The 14,162-nt window shown below is 49.7% G+C and overlaps 2 long non-coding RNA genes across 2 annotated transcripts; both read left to right on the top strand.

Moving 5' to 3' along the window:
• Position 1: 1 nt before the first annotated feature.
• On the top strand, positions 2-3,514 carry LOC123332515. The gene is made up of 2 exons (XR_006549299.2): positions 2-791; positions 3,224-3,514. It is a non-coding gene; the product is annotated as an uncharacterized LOC123332515 (long non-coding RNA).
• A 901-nt stretch (positions 3,515-4,415) lies between these two features.
• On the top strand, positions 4,416-12,504 carry LOC123332514. Its single transcript, XR_006549298.2, has 4 exons — positions 4,416-5,391; positions 6,289-6,420; positions 7,196-7,351; positions 11,918-12,504. It is a non-coding gene; the product is annotated as an uncharacterized LOC123332514 (long non-coding RNA).
• The last annotated feature ends 1,658 nt before the right edge of the window (positions 12,505-14,162 follow it).

Here is a 14,162-nt window from a genome sequence, read left to right as displayed (position 1 = left end):
GAGGCACTCGCCTCAGGGGCAAAACTCACAGGGCATCTCAAAGCCCAAAAATCAAGAGAAATCTTTTTTTCTGTCCACACTCAGAGGCATGCGGGATATTAGTCCTCCAGTCAGGAAACGAACCTGCATTGAAAGTGCAGAGTCTTAACCAATGGACCACCAGCGAAATCCCAAGAGAAATCATATTTTAATGCATTTCTTCTTCTTTTTTTTTTTTTTTTTCCGGCCATGCCCCTCGATTTGTGGGATCTTGTTGTCTGACCAGGGACTGAACCCTTGTCCTCAGCAGAGAAAGCACAAAGTCCCCTGGACCACCAGGAAAGTACCCCCTGCAATATTTTTTTTTTTGTTAGATAGAAGTTAATGCCCACAAAATCCGTGATGGAAAAAAATCAACATTTTTAATGAAGTCAGGATCCATTTTCCCCGCCCTTCTGTCCTGTTTAGAGCCCTCCAGCCACAGCTGACGCTGGGAAACATTCCTGAATGAATTAAGAACAGCCGGGGAGAAAGCGGAGTCGGGTGGAGGCGAAAGACCAGCGGCAGGTGGACAGAGGGAGGAAGGACAGAGAGGAGGGGTTGCCCCCAGAGGGGCCAGGCCGGGAGTCCGGAGGAGCCCCCTGCCGGGAATGCAGCTGGGGAAAGAGGCTAGGTGGAGTCCTGAGAATCGGGCAGGGATGAGAGGCAGGGAATTTGTTACTCGAAAACTGGGCTGGACTCGGTGGACGTTGAGCCAAGAGACACAGTCAAGCCAAACAGCAGGAGAAGGAAGCATTTATTACTTGCAGGAAGTAAGGAGAAACACTGGGGAATCTTTCCCAAAGCAGCAAAAATAGGGACATTTTTTAAGCTAAGGGTATGCGTATATTCATGAAGGGGGTTGGGGGGTTGGGGTGCATGTATATTCATGAGGGGGTGGGGGGGGGTTGAGTGGTGTATGTATATTCATGAGGGGGTGGGGGGGTTGAGTGAAGTATGTATATTCATGAGGGGGTGGGGGGTTGAGTGGTGTATGTATATTCATGAAGGGGTGGGGTTGAGTGGTGGGTGTGTATTCATGAAGGGGTGGGGTTGAGTGAAGTATGTATATTCATGAAGGGGTGGGGTTGAGTGAAGTATGTATATTCATGAAGGGGTGGGGTTGAGTGAAGTATGTATATTCATGAAGTGGGGTGGAGCAGAGGAAAATAAAGCATCGAATTGGGGCAAAGGTCAACAGAGACCAAACTTTAGCTGATTGAAGTTATGAGGGTCAGAAAAGGTCACCAGCATCATTCTTGAGGTTCTGGTTGACCTTGTGGCTGAGGGGTTTAAATTCTGCCAGACATCTCAAGAAAGGGCTCCAAGCTAATCTTTACCATTGAAACAAAACCCAAAGTCTTTACAACTGATTTATTATCTTTGCTATTATTACTTCTCTTGCCTGATAACATTTTTTTTTTTTTTTTTTTGGCTGCATTGGGTCCTAGTTGTGGCAGGCAGGATATAGCTCCCAGACCAGGAATCAAACCTGGGCCCCTTGCATTGGGTGTGCAGAGTCTCAACCTCTGAACCACAAGGGAAGTCCCTTGCCAGCATCCTTTTGTTCTCTTAAAATCACTAGTTACTGAAACCTGTTCAGCAAGCACTGTGGCCAGGCTTAGATCACAAAATGACTTTTCAGCCAAAAATAGTATCTCTTCTGTCAAGAAAGCCATGCCTGGTTCCGGGGACCCCCTACCCTATCTACTAATAAGCTGGGCTTCTTAAAGGAGTGCAAGAAGCTCTGACAAGGAGAGTCAGAGCTAGAGCTGGTGGTGTGGTTTTGGTGGTGGTTGTTGTAGAACTTGAATAACTCAATATGTTGGTTTCCTGGGCTTCTAGAACAAATGACCACAAACTGGGCGACTTAAAAAAGCAGAAACTTTTCTGCTTCTCTCACAGTCTAGAGGCCAGAAGTCCAAAAGGAAGGTGTGGGCAGGGCTGCCCTCACTCTGACGGCTCAGGGGAGAATCCAGGTTATTGCTGTTGCTGTTCAGTTAGCCAGGCGTGACCGACTCTTTGCGACCCCATGGACTGCAGCATGCCAGGCCTCCCTGTCCCTCACCATCTCCTGGAGTTTGCCCAAGTTCATTTCCATTGCATCAGTGATCCTGTCCAGCCATCTCATCCTCTGACGCTCTCTTCTCTTTCCGCCCTCGATCTTTCCCAGCATCAGGGACTTTTCCAGTGAGTCGCCTGTTCTCATCAGAGGACCAAAATACTGGTGCTTCAGCTTCAGCATCAGTCCTTCCAGTGAATATTCAGGGTTATCTCCTTTAAGATTGACTGGTTTGATCTCCTTGCTGTCCAAGGGACTTTCAGGAGTCTTCTCTAGCACCACAGTTCGAAGGCATCAGTTCTTTGGTGCTCTGCCTTCTTTACAGTCCAGCTGTCACAACCGTGTGTGGCCACTGGGAAGACCACAGCGTTGACTTTACAAACCTTTGTCGGCAGAGGAATGTCTCTGCTTTACAACTCATTGTCTAGGTTTGTCATGGCTTTTCTGCCAGGAAGCAATTGCCTTTTGATTTCATGGCTGCAGTCACCATCTGTAGTGATTTTGAAGCCAGGATATAGGGTTCCCTCCAAAAATCCATATGTTGAAACCTGACCCCTCAGGTGCTGGTACTCGGAGGTGGGGCCTTTGGGAGGTGATTGGTCACGAGAGTGGAGCCATTGTGATGAGACTAGTGTCCTTATCAGAGGGATGCCAGAAGCTCCCTTGTCCCTCTGCCCTGCCACGTGCTGCAGCCTGTCTCCGCCCAGCAACACTTTCTGAATCATGTGGCCCCAGTTCAGACCCAGATGAGTCCTGAGATCTCACAGAAGAAGCAGCTGATGGCCGGGGAGGGAGGGGAGTTGGTTAGTGAAGTGGATTAGGGACCCTGGATCTGAGAGTGAGGGGAGCTGGTGGGAGACAGCGAGTGTTTGTAGACGTCATGTGCTCAGCTTCTGATAGCGTGCAGGAACCTGTGGGCTTCTGGGCACAAGGCCTTTCTGTGTTCCCCCACTTCCTTGATTCCAGGAAACTGCCTTTATTCAGCCTCCATGATCTTTCCTGTTCCAATGGGCAGATTCAAGCAGTTGTTGATAAGGGGAGAGGATGGGAGACCAAGGAGAAACAGTCGAGAGCAGCCTTGGGGCAAGATCCTGTTTCTTCATTAAGGGACACACACAACAATGTCTTTGAGCTGTTTTGCAGATACTAAACCCCCCTCCAGGTGGGAGAAGTCCATGATGAAAGAAGTCATGTGTTGCCCACAAGTATGGAGCCCCCCAACCAGTTGGACCCAAAGGTTGGCAATGCTGACTCCTACTTCCCTCACCACCACCCCATCAGAAGAATGTCCACAAGCTGATCATGCCCCTTTGGGGCAATTAATATAAAGCTTCTCAGTGTGTCCAAGTTGGGATACATGGGGACACATGAGTCCATTGTGTCCCCCTTCGCCTGGCAAAGCAATAAAGCTATCCTTTTTTATATCACCCAAAACTCTGTCTCCAAGATTCAATTTGGAACCAGTGTACAGAGAAGTGGAGCTTTCAGCATCACTTCTTGTGCTTCTTCTTCTTTTACTATTTATGTATTTATTTGGCCACACCGGCTCTCAGTTGCAGCATGCGGGATCTAGTGCCATGACCAGGGATCGAACCTGGAAACCATGAATTGACAGCATGGAGTCTTAGCCACTGGATCCCCAGGGAAGTCCCCATGTGCTCAATTTCTTATTCCCAAACTGAGATCTGGGCTGATAGTGAGGGGATCCAGGTGTCTACACACACACACACACACACACACACACACACACTCACATCTTAGCTAAACAAAATCATACTTGCGGCATTATTTTGCGACTTGCTTTTTCACTTTGAATATCTTAATATGTGTTGCAGATGGTCTTAGATCAGGTGCCAGGTTCTGGAAAGAGCCCTCTTCTGGGGTGAGAAGTTGGCAAACTTCTCACTGTATCCTCTTGTGGCAGAAGGGGCACGGGAACTCGGGGCGGGGGCTGTTTTCATATGTATGTATGTATCTGGTGGTGTCAGGCCTTAGTTCCAGCCCATAGGATCTTTCGTTGCCGCAAGCAGGCACACGAACTTAGTTGGCCCATGTCATGTGGGATCCTAGCTCTCCAACCACGGGTCGAACCCACATTCTCTGCATTGGAAAACCGACTCTTAATCACTGGACCACAGGGAAGCCCTCTTAATACAAGGGCACTAACCCCATGCATGGGGCTTTCCTGGTGGCTCAGTGGTAAAGAACTTGCCTGCCAGTGCAGGAGACATCAGTTTGATCCCTGGGTCAGGAAGATCCCCTGGAGAAGGAATATTCTTGCCTGGAGAATCCCATGGACGGAGAAGCCTGGCGGTGAACAGTCCCGGGGGTCGCAGAAGAGTCAGACAGGACTTAGCAACTAAACACAACAACAATCCCATGCAGGGGAGCTCTGCTTTCATGACCTAATTATTTTTAAAAAGCCCCACCTCCAAAGCCTCTCCTTAGGAGTTAGGTTTCGATATATGAAAGGGGGGATGCGCAAACAATTATCTATAGCAGAGGTCTTTCCGTCTCAGTGGGTGGGACCCTGCCACATTCTTCATGCGCGCCGTTTGGTACTTCCCTGTGTGGATGTGTTTTAGGAAAAACTCACTCACTCACTGTTTCCTTCTGCTTACGCTTGCAACAGTTCTGACGCCAGATGTGTGGGTTTTCACACCAGGCAATTCTGACCCTAACGGCCTAGGTTAGCGGAGACCCCATAGGTTCAAAGTCCCAGCCCCATAAGCCATGGGTCCTTAGGTTACCTACAACTTCCGTCTGACTCGGCTACCAATCAGAGGCTCCAAGGACCCCCTCTTTGGGTTTGATAATTTGCTGGAGGGTCACAGAACCCAGGAAAAGAGTTTACAAACTGTTGCTGATTAATTACAAAGGATACCTTCTCAAGGCTACAAGGCCACTGGATTCCAGACCTCCGGCTACGTGACTGCAGGACTCAGCTACAGGCTAAAAATTAACCATCCCTTCAGAGCATTCTTCATTGGCGGGGTATAAGAAAGACCCCGTCAGAAAGGGAGGACACTGGTTCTCTTTAAGGGCCAGTCACCCTCTCATTTTCCCTGTAATAAATTTCCTTTTCTTGCCTGACTTCCCAGTTCACTCTGTTTTTTTTTCACCCTTGCCTTCCATTCTGGGAGGGAATATCCACCTCAACAGGGTGGGCTCCTCTCACGAGCCCACCTCTGGCGGCCCCCTCCCTTGGACCTTGCCGAGACACCGAGACGAGCTCCAGGACAGGACTCTCCACTTGCCTTGCTGGACTGACATCCACACACCGGCCCACATTTCATCCCTCAGTTGCAAGGGTGAGTGAAATCCCATTACCTCGAGTTCTCTCTCTCTCTCCTCCACCCTCCTCTCGTTTCCAAGTCCTAGAGCTAGGCGGGAGGATACCCATTGACCTCACTTTGAAATAGGGGACACCCATTTCAAAGCAGACTATTATTCTTCTCTGAGAAGGTCCTGAGAACAGAGACACCTTTTGCCTGGGCCCTTTCTCCTCGTTTTCTCTCGCCCTCGTCTAACCTCCCTATTTGGCCACAACGGGAAATTCTCAATCCCAGCCCTCAAGGATTACTCTTCTAGGATGCCTTCTCTGAAACCTAAAAGCCTTGGGCTTCCAATGGGAGATAAGACCAAAAAGCCTTATTTACTGTTCTAACACTGGCCACAATACAGACTTGATAACAGGTCCCAATGGCCAGAAAACAGAACTCCTGATTATAATACCCTACGGGACCTCGAAAACCTCTGCAAGTGGTCAGAGATCCCTTCTGTTCAGGCTTTCTTCGCTCTCTCCGCTCTGGACCCTCCCTCTGCGAATCCTGTTCTACTTCTCAAATACTCAGCCTACTCTGGGCCACATCCTCCGCATATAGTGTCTCCCATCCCTGTTCAGACTTTCCTTCTTCCTTCAACCTTTCCGACCACAGCTCACCCCCTGTCGCTCCCAATCGCCTTGTAGCCACTCCAGATCCAGTTCCACAACCTCCACTTTATGGTCCCTTCTCCATCAAACCCCCTCCCCTGCCTGTTCCAAAGGCAAGCTCTGAGACCCCAGCCCCACCCTCTATCCCGAGGGTCCCAAGGCTCTACCCCAACCTCCGTAGATCCCCTCCCCGTAGCCGGTCCTGAACAACATTAAAACAGGAAACTTCCCCTCAGGACCCCGCTCCTTCCCCTGCCTGACTCCTCTTTTCCAGGAAGCAGCTGGAGCAGAAGGCTTTGTTTGGGTTCCTGTCCCAGCCTCCCTCACCGATCTATCTATCGCAAATCAAAAAGTAGCATCTTGGTTCCTTCTCCTCAGACCCGGATAATTATCTAGAAGAATTCAGGTATCTTACCCAGTCCTACGACTTAACCTGGCATGATATTTACATCATCCTTTCCTCCACTCTCCTCCCAGAAGAGAAGGAACAAGTATGGCAAACCTCCCGGGTGCAAGCTGATGAGATACACAGGGCTGACGACACGAAGCCTGTAGGGGTCACGGCTGTCCCCCGCCAGAGATGATCCTGGGATTATCAGGCAGGGAGACCTGGGCCAGCAGCCTGTCATCACATAGTGGCTTGCCTCATTGTGGGCCTTCAAAAGGCAGAACATAAAGCTATCATCTTTGATAAGCTTTGGCTAATAATTCAAGGGCTAGACGAAAACCCGGCACAATTTCTAGCCAGGCTAATGGAAGCCCTACAAAAATATACAAGATTTGATCCCATTTCAGCAGAGGGCACCATTGTCCTTAACACCCACTTTATCTCCCAATTGTCCCCAGACATCTGAAAGAAACTAAAAAAGGCAGAAGGCCCTCAACCCCCTCAACAAGACCTTTTAAATTTAGCCTTTAAGATTTTCAGTAATCGGGAAACACAGGCAAAGCTAGAGAAGGCCCAACGAGATCAGGCCAAATACCACCTTTTAGCCACTGCCCTACATGGCTCCAAATTTCTATCAACCAACAAAGGCAGGAAGCCATGTGGGCCCTGCTTCAAATGCGGCAAAGAAGGCCACCGGGCCCACTCATGTCTAAAGCCAAGGCCCCCTCCAGACCCGTGTCCCAGCTGTGGCACAAAGGGACATTGGAAGGTTAACTGCCCAAATCCCCCTTAGGGATCCGGACATACCCTCCTGGTCCCGAGCAGCAGTCCTCTGACCCAGCTCTGCCCAGCCTCCTTGGACCCGCTGTTGAGGATTAGAGGTGCCCAGGGCTCCAGGCCCCGACTCTCGCCACCTCTAAGGAGCCCAGGGTAACTCTCACAGCGTCAGGTAAGCCGATCTCTTTTCTCACCGACACAGGGGCCACTTACTCTGCTATGCCTGCCTACTCCGGAAAAACCAAGGTCTCCCAGGTCTCTGTTATGGGGATTTTCGAATAACCGAGCCTCTACCTTGCACACTTCAAGATACCCCATTTTTGCATTCTTTTCTCATACTCCCCAAATGCCCCACTCCTATTCTTGGAAGAGACCTTCTCACAAAGTTCAAAGCTTCTATTACTATCCCAACCCACCTTCCAATCTAGCCTGGTTGCTGCTCCTTAACACCCACCACCTCTGCAACAACAGGCTCCTTTCTGTTTTCCTAGACAAAACTCTGTAAACAATTCTCACCCTCAACTAGGAACTGTAGCACTGCACCCCTGTAATTACACTTCACATCTCTCCTTCCGTTCAGGCCGATCGGTCTACCACGTCTCGGGAACTGCAGGACATTCTTTCGCTTTCTCAGGGAGACTCCCTTCTACTCCTCTTGTAGGGGCTACGCTGGCGAGGTCACTGTCAGTTTCAGAGACTACTAACAAGTTCCCAGAAAGACTCCTATTTGCTATCGATTTCAGCTGTTGTCTTCTTACTGCTGGAATGTTTTTCTCATGTGGAGCCACCGCCTATTTATATCTTCCCATTTATGTCTTCCAGCTAACTGGACAGGAACATACACCCTGGTATATCTGACCCCAGATACTTCAATTGCCCCTAACAATCAGACCCTCCATATCCCGCTAACTCACAACTGACCCCAGACGGGCAATTCAATTCATTTCTCTATCGATCAGTTTAGGAACAGCGGCTGGGGTTGGGACAGAAACCACAGGACTCACAACCTCTTTAAATTACTACCAAAGCCTTTCTAAAGACCTCACTGAGAGCCTAGAAGAAATGGCTACCAGCCTTATAACTATCCAAAACCAGCCAGATTCCCCGGCAGCCGTGGTCCTCCAAAACAGAAGGGGGTTAGACCTTCTAACGTCAGAAAAAGGGGGCCTATGTCTATTTTTGGAGGAAACTTGCTGCTTCTACACCAGCAAATCAGGCGTTGAAATCAGCAAGAAATCTGACAAACAGGCCTCAAGAACACGCCAACACCTCAGGAATTCATGGGAAAACTGGCTGAACAATTGGACTTGGATGCCCTGGGTCCTACGCTTTCTAGGCCCTCTCCCTCTACTTACTCTTATTCTAACTTTCAGCCCACGTTTAATGTGTCTTTTTTCAAAATTTCTTCAGGGCTGCTTACAAGGCTCCACCAGCCGAACTATACACAAGCTACTTCTAACTCACTCAAATTATCAAAATCTTCGACCCCACACAGATCCCCTTGACCCACATTCCAGCCTTTTCTTATCTCATCCCCACGATGCCCCTGTCTCGAAGGAAGCAGTTACAGAAGACTGACCTTTGGCCCTTATCCTAAATCAAAAAGGCTGGAATGATAGGGTCTACATGGGGGTTCATTGTTAAGATGGCTCATTATGTTGACCTCGCAAACAAAGAATAAAATCACAATGACCCTTGAGACTGACCAAATTGCCCAAATGACTTTCTGTTTTCTCACTGGTGTCTACCTTCTGAAAGGTACAAGACCACCAGATTCCAGACCTTTGGCTACATGACCACAGGACTCAGCTACAGGCTAAAAATTAACCATCCCTTGAGAGAATTCTTCATTGGCGGGGTGTAAGAAAGACCCCGTCAGAAAGGGAGGACACTGGTTCTTCCCAAGGGCCAGTCACCCTCTCGTTTTCCCTCTAATAAATTTCCTTTTCTTGCCTGACTGCCCACCTCACTCTCTTTTTCTCTGCACTCGCCTTACAGCAGGCAGTTCTCGGGGTGCCCGGGGTCTTGTAATCCTCAAGCACCCCTGTAGAGGGTCACAGGACAACCTGAAAGACATTCAGGATGGCAGGGAGAAGAGTTACATAGGCTTTAGCATCTTACCGACACTCACAAGCCCTCTTAAGAGGCGCGCCCGAGGCCTTCTGCCTGTAACCTTTAACTGCCAAGTGTATACAGAGGAAAGGAAATCCCCCTGCGTCCCTTTGACCACAGGGGGCATCCCTTAGTGCAGTACCGCTTAGCGACACTAGGTGGCGGCCCTGCACCATCAATGCCAGTAGCAAGCGGAGGCAGATGCTGGTTCCCTTCTCTGGAAAACCCCTCAGTTTCACCCACCCAAGTCCATTCTTTCCTGACTTTGTCCTGTGGAGCCCGTGGGTGAGGGGAGGTAAACCTAGAGCATAAATGGAAAGGAACTCTAGGGTCTTGTGTTGGCTAAATTCTGAAGAGAGAGGATGACTTTCTCAACACACCCCACCATTTGGGTCTCCAGGTCCCACCCCACTCCAGTCCCTAGACTCTTAGCAGCCTCTTCACTGGCCTCCCCATCTTCATCCAAACCAGTCTGTTACTGTGTGGTCCATGGAAAGAGCTGAAAAGAGTGTAGGACTTGGGACCAGCACTCTCCTCTGGGCTCCACCAGCCGTGTGGCCTTAGGCACAGCCCTAAACCTCTCTGAACCTCAACAAGAAAGTGGACATATCCCTTCATTCAATAGAACTTCATTGTGTTCTAAAAAAAATTAGAGGGAGGGGATATATGTATACATATTGCTGATTCATTTCCTTGTACAGCAGATTAACACAGCTCTGTAAAGTAATTACGTGTGTCAGTCGATCAGTTGTGTCTGACACTCTGAGACCCCATGGTCTGTAGCCCGCCAGGCTCCTCTCTCTGTCTGTGGAATTCTCCAGACAAGAATACTGGAGTGGGTTGCCATTCCCTTCTCCAGGGGCTCTTCCTGACCCAGGGATCGAACCTGGGTCTCCGGTACTGCAGGCAGATTCTTTACCACCTGAGTCACCAGGGAAGTAATTATACTCCACTAAAATAAAAATAAATGAGCCTGTAGGAAGAAAAAAATTTAGTTTAAATCCTAGCTATGACTAACAAAGAAACCACTAATATTTTACTCCCCAGGAAAGGTATGTCATCAGAGCTTTTTTGAGTTTGCGAACTGATGACTTGAAGGTCCTTTGCCCTTCTCTCCCAAGGGTCACGATGTCTCATCTCCTTGATCTGAATGTCACGAGGGAGCCTTGGGATTGCTCAGACGTGAAAGGAAGCCTGTCATTCTGCTGGGTTGGGAAACCGGTCGGTGGTTTCTCCTCTCTGCTGCCTTCCTGCAAAGCGGTGCAAAGGGCAAAGCTTCTCATTTGAAAACTGAGTGTGTGGTCTTTACTCACAAAGCCTGTTTCCTCATTGTAAAACTCGCCCTAACCTACCTTGCAGGATCGCTGTCAAGATTGAAAAATGTAAACATGTCTGACGAAGCCCCCTTTCACAAAGAGCTATGTGAGTATAAACTAGTAGAATGCAATTTCTCAATTAAAAAAAAACCCTCCATTGGGACTTCCTTGGAAGTCCAGTGGTTAAGACTCCATGCTTCCAGTGCAGGGGGCATGGGTTTGATCCTTGGTGGGAGAACTAAGATCCCACATGCTTCACAGCACAGCCAAAAAATAAAAAATAAACCAACCTCCATTACTTACAAGATAAAATAAAAACACTTTATCCTGATCCCTCAGAGTCTCCAGCACATGCCCACCTGCCTGCCCAGTCTTGCTGCTGTCCATCATCCTCCCAACATGTCCTGTGATGCAGCCCACCCCAGAAACCAGAAGTTTTCCCCCAGAATCACCCCTGTGTCTTCCTGCTTGTTCATTCCACCTGGACTGTCCTTTCCTCATTCCTCCCTATCAAGATCATTGCTATATTTTTAGGCCTATTAAAAGAAAAGCTTAGACTGTGCTTTTTGGTTAGTTAGAAAAGTAATGCATGCATATGGTATGAAATGAAAAACAAGTCTCTGTTTCTCTCCTCTTAATTCCCCTCCCTCAAATGCAAGGTCACTCCACAAACACACTTCCAGAAGTTTATGTGGATCTACCAGCATATATATGTACATTCTCTTTAAATGTAGGTAAATGGAATTATCGCTTCCCTGGTGGTTCAGTGGTAAAGAATCCACCTGCCAATGCAAGAGATGCAAGAGACTTGAGTTTGATTGATCCCTGGGTCGGGAAGATCTCCTGGAGAAGGAAATGGCAACCTACTCTTGTATTCTTGCCTGGGAACCTCCCATGGACAGAGGAACCTGGCAGGCTACAGTCCGTGGGATTGCAAAAGAGTTGGATATGACTTAGTGACTATACAACAACAAATGGAATTATACTTACATATTAAATATGTAAGTATAGCTATACTTATATATTAACATGTAACTTGGATATATTCCAAATCAACACAGAGAGGTGGGCTCCCTGCTTTTAACAGCTGGGTGAGGGACTTGCCTGGCAGTCCAGTGGTTAAGACACTGTGCTTGCAATGCAGGGGTCACTGGCTCCATCCCTGCTTGGGGACTAACATCCTACATGTTATGTGGTGTGACTGGGGGGCAAGAAAAGCAAACAATTGAAAAAGATCAGAAAAAAAAAATAACTGGGTGACATTAGCACAAATCCCCCCCTGTTCTATTTAACAGCCTTCTCTCCAACAGGTGCTTGCTGTTCAGCCAGTGCTGTGATGAGTATCCCCGCCCCATGTGGCCGGGCAGGGATACGTTCCCATGGGACGCATCCATGATGTCAACCTCCACTGCAATCCCTCCCCTCCTGGGGCCTCCTGCAGAACTTTCCTTGGAGTTCCTGGGCTGAGCATTTGCCAGAAGCTAGAGTCAGATGGTGACTAGGTTCAAATACCAGTTGCTCCATCAACATCTCTCCCTGCGTCAGTGTTCTCAACCCTACAAAGGAGATGATAATCATGGTACCACTTCCAGAGTTGTCTTGAGTATTACATGCAGTAACGTGTTATAGCCCCTGGATCAGGGGAAGGACTCAGGATGGCTCGCTGCCCTCTCCTTCCCCCTCTGATATCCTATCTACCCTATGGAGTGCCAAGCTTTGCACGTGGGCCCTGGTCTAGTCTAGTCTGCACGCCGCAGCTTCCCCGGATGTGGATGTGGTGGGTGCACAATAAATAAATGGCCCGTGCGTGTGCCGTGAGGTGCAATCCTCCAGCTTTGGCCTGACCCCCACTCCGCTAGGCCTGGGGGATGGGGAGGAGTAGAAGTGCCTTTCTCTGGATGGTCCACAGCACCCCCAAGTCCCTCCCCCTCTTTCCTTACCATCCACCCCCATCCGGGTCAGTGATAAATAGCAGGAAGGTGGGGGTCAGGAGCTTCATAAAAAGCCAAGGCCCTGGCCCACCCTGGGACCAACATCACTGTCTGATTCTGGTCCCCACAGGGACCAGACACCATCTGCCTCCCCCACCCCTGGCCGGTGTCTCACTTCAAACTTGGCTCCTCTGGGCCAGCTACGTCTCTCCCAGGGGTGGGTTTGGGGGGAATAAGAGCCTGCTCAGGGCTGAGAAAGGGGCATTTGGACACTGGAGCTCACCCGAGATCTCACCACCGCCCCTGCGCCCCCACCAATGATTTTATTTGTCTAGTCTACCGCAGGAGGCTAGGCCAGAACATCAACAACCAGAGGAGGGAACAGGGGCACCTGGGCAGCCAGACCCCAACCAAGGGGTGGGAAGGCCAGGATGGAGTGACTGGGCACCAGCAGGGCGTCAGTCGGGCCCACACACACCCGGGGGACCAGTTAGCTGGGTCCTGAGGATAGATGCCTCTGGGAAAGGAAGGTGCAGGGGTTTGGGCCCGGCTGCAGGGCACATGCTTGAGCCGTCCTGCAGGAGTGGGCACCTGGGGCAGAGGGGACTCTGCCTGCCCCCACCCCAGTGGAGCTACAGGGCCAGGGGCGAGGCTGCAGCAGAGGAGGGAGGCTAGGAATCAAAGCTGAGCTCCTCTGGGCTGAGAGCAAGTAGAGAGACTGGCTCAAAGTTGAGGAGACATTGAGGTCCTCCTGTGGCAACAGTCACAGCAGTAGCGGTTAACAATAGCAGCTGCTCACAGTTATGAGCACTGCCTCCTGCCCTCAAGGGGCTTCTTGTAAGACACAGGGCCTATTTTTCAGCTCAGTTCAGCCACTCAGTCGTGTCTGACTCTTTGTGACCCCACGGACTGCAGCACGCCAGGGTTCTCTGTCCATCACCAGCTCCCAGAGCTTGCCCAAACTCATGTCCATTGCGTTGGTGATGCCATCCAACCATCTCATCCTCTGTCCTCCCCTTCTCCTGTCTTCAATCTTCCCCAGCATCAGGGTCTTTTCCAGTGAGTCAGTTCTTTGCATCAAGTCCCCAAAGTATTGGAGCTTCAGCTTCAGCATCGGTCCTATTTTTTTATCAGGGCCTATTTTTACCTCCATTTTTATTTGTTTATTTATGCAAGATCTTAGCTCCCTGACCAGGGATCGAACTTAGGCTCTTAGCAGTGGAAGCACAGAGTCCTAACCACTGGACTGCTGGGAAATTCCTTTTACTCCCATTTTATTTATTTATTTATTTTTAATGAATTATTTATTTAATTCAATTATTTGGTTGCACCAGGTCTTAGCTGTGGCTTGTGGGGATCTAGTTCCCTGACCAGGGATTGAACCTGGGCCCCCAGCCTTGACAGCACAGAGTCTTAGCCACTGGACCACCGGGGAGTCCCTTACCCCCATTTTAAAGAGAAGGCAGCCGCAGGCCCAGGGAGGTTGAAGGATCTGAGGCTCCTGTGGCGGTAGAGATGCCGCCACCAGTGGTTTCACGGGTCGGAAGGTGGGACAGGGTGGCTACTATGTTGAGAACAGGCTCAGACAGGCTCTGCGGCCGGAAGGCTGACCCCGCAGTCCAGT

This window comes from Bubalus bubalis, chromosome 3, assembly GCF_019923935.1.
Source record: "Bubalus bubalis isolate 160015118507 breed Murrah chromosome 3, NDDB_SH_1, whole genome shotgun sequence".
NCBI classification, from domain to species: domain Eukaryota; kingdom Metazoa; phylum Chordata; class Mammalia; order Artiodactyla; family Bovidae; genus Bubalus; species Bubalus bubalis.
The sequence above is the reverse complement of the archived record's forward strand: the minus strand, read 5'-3'. Positions and strand labels throughout refer to the sequence as shown.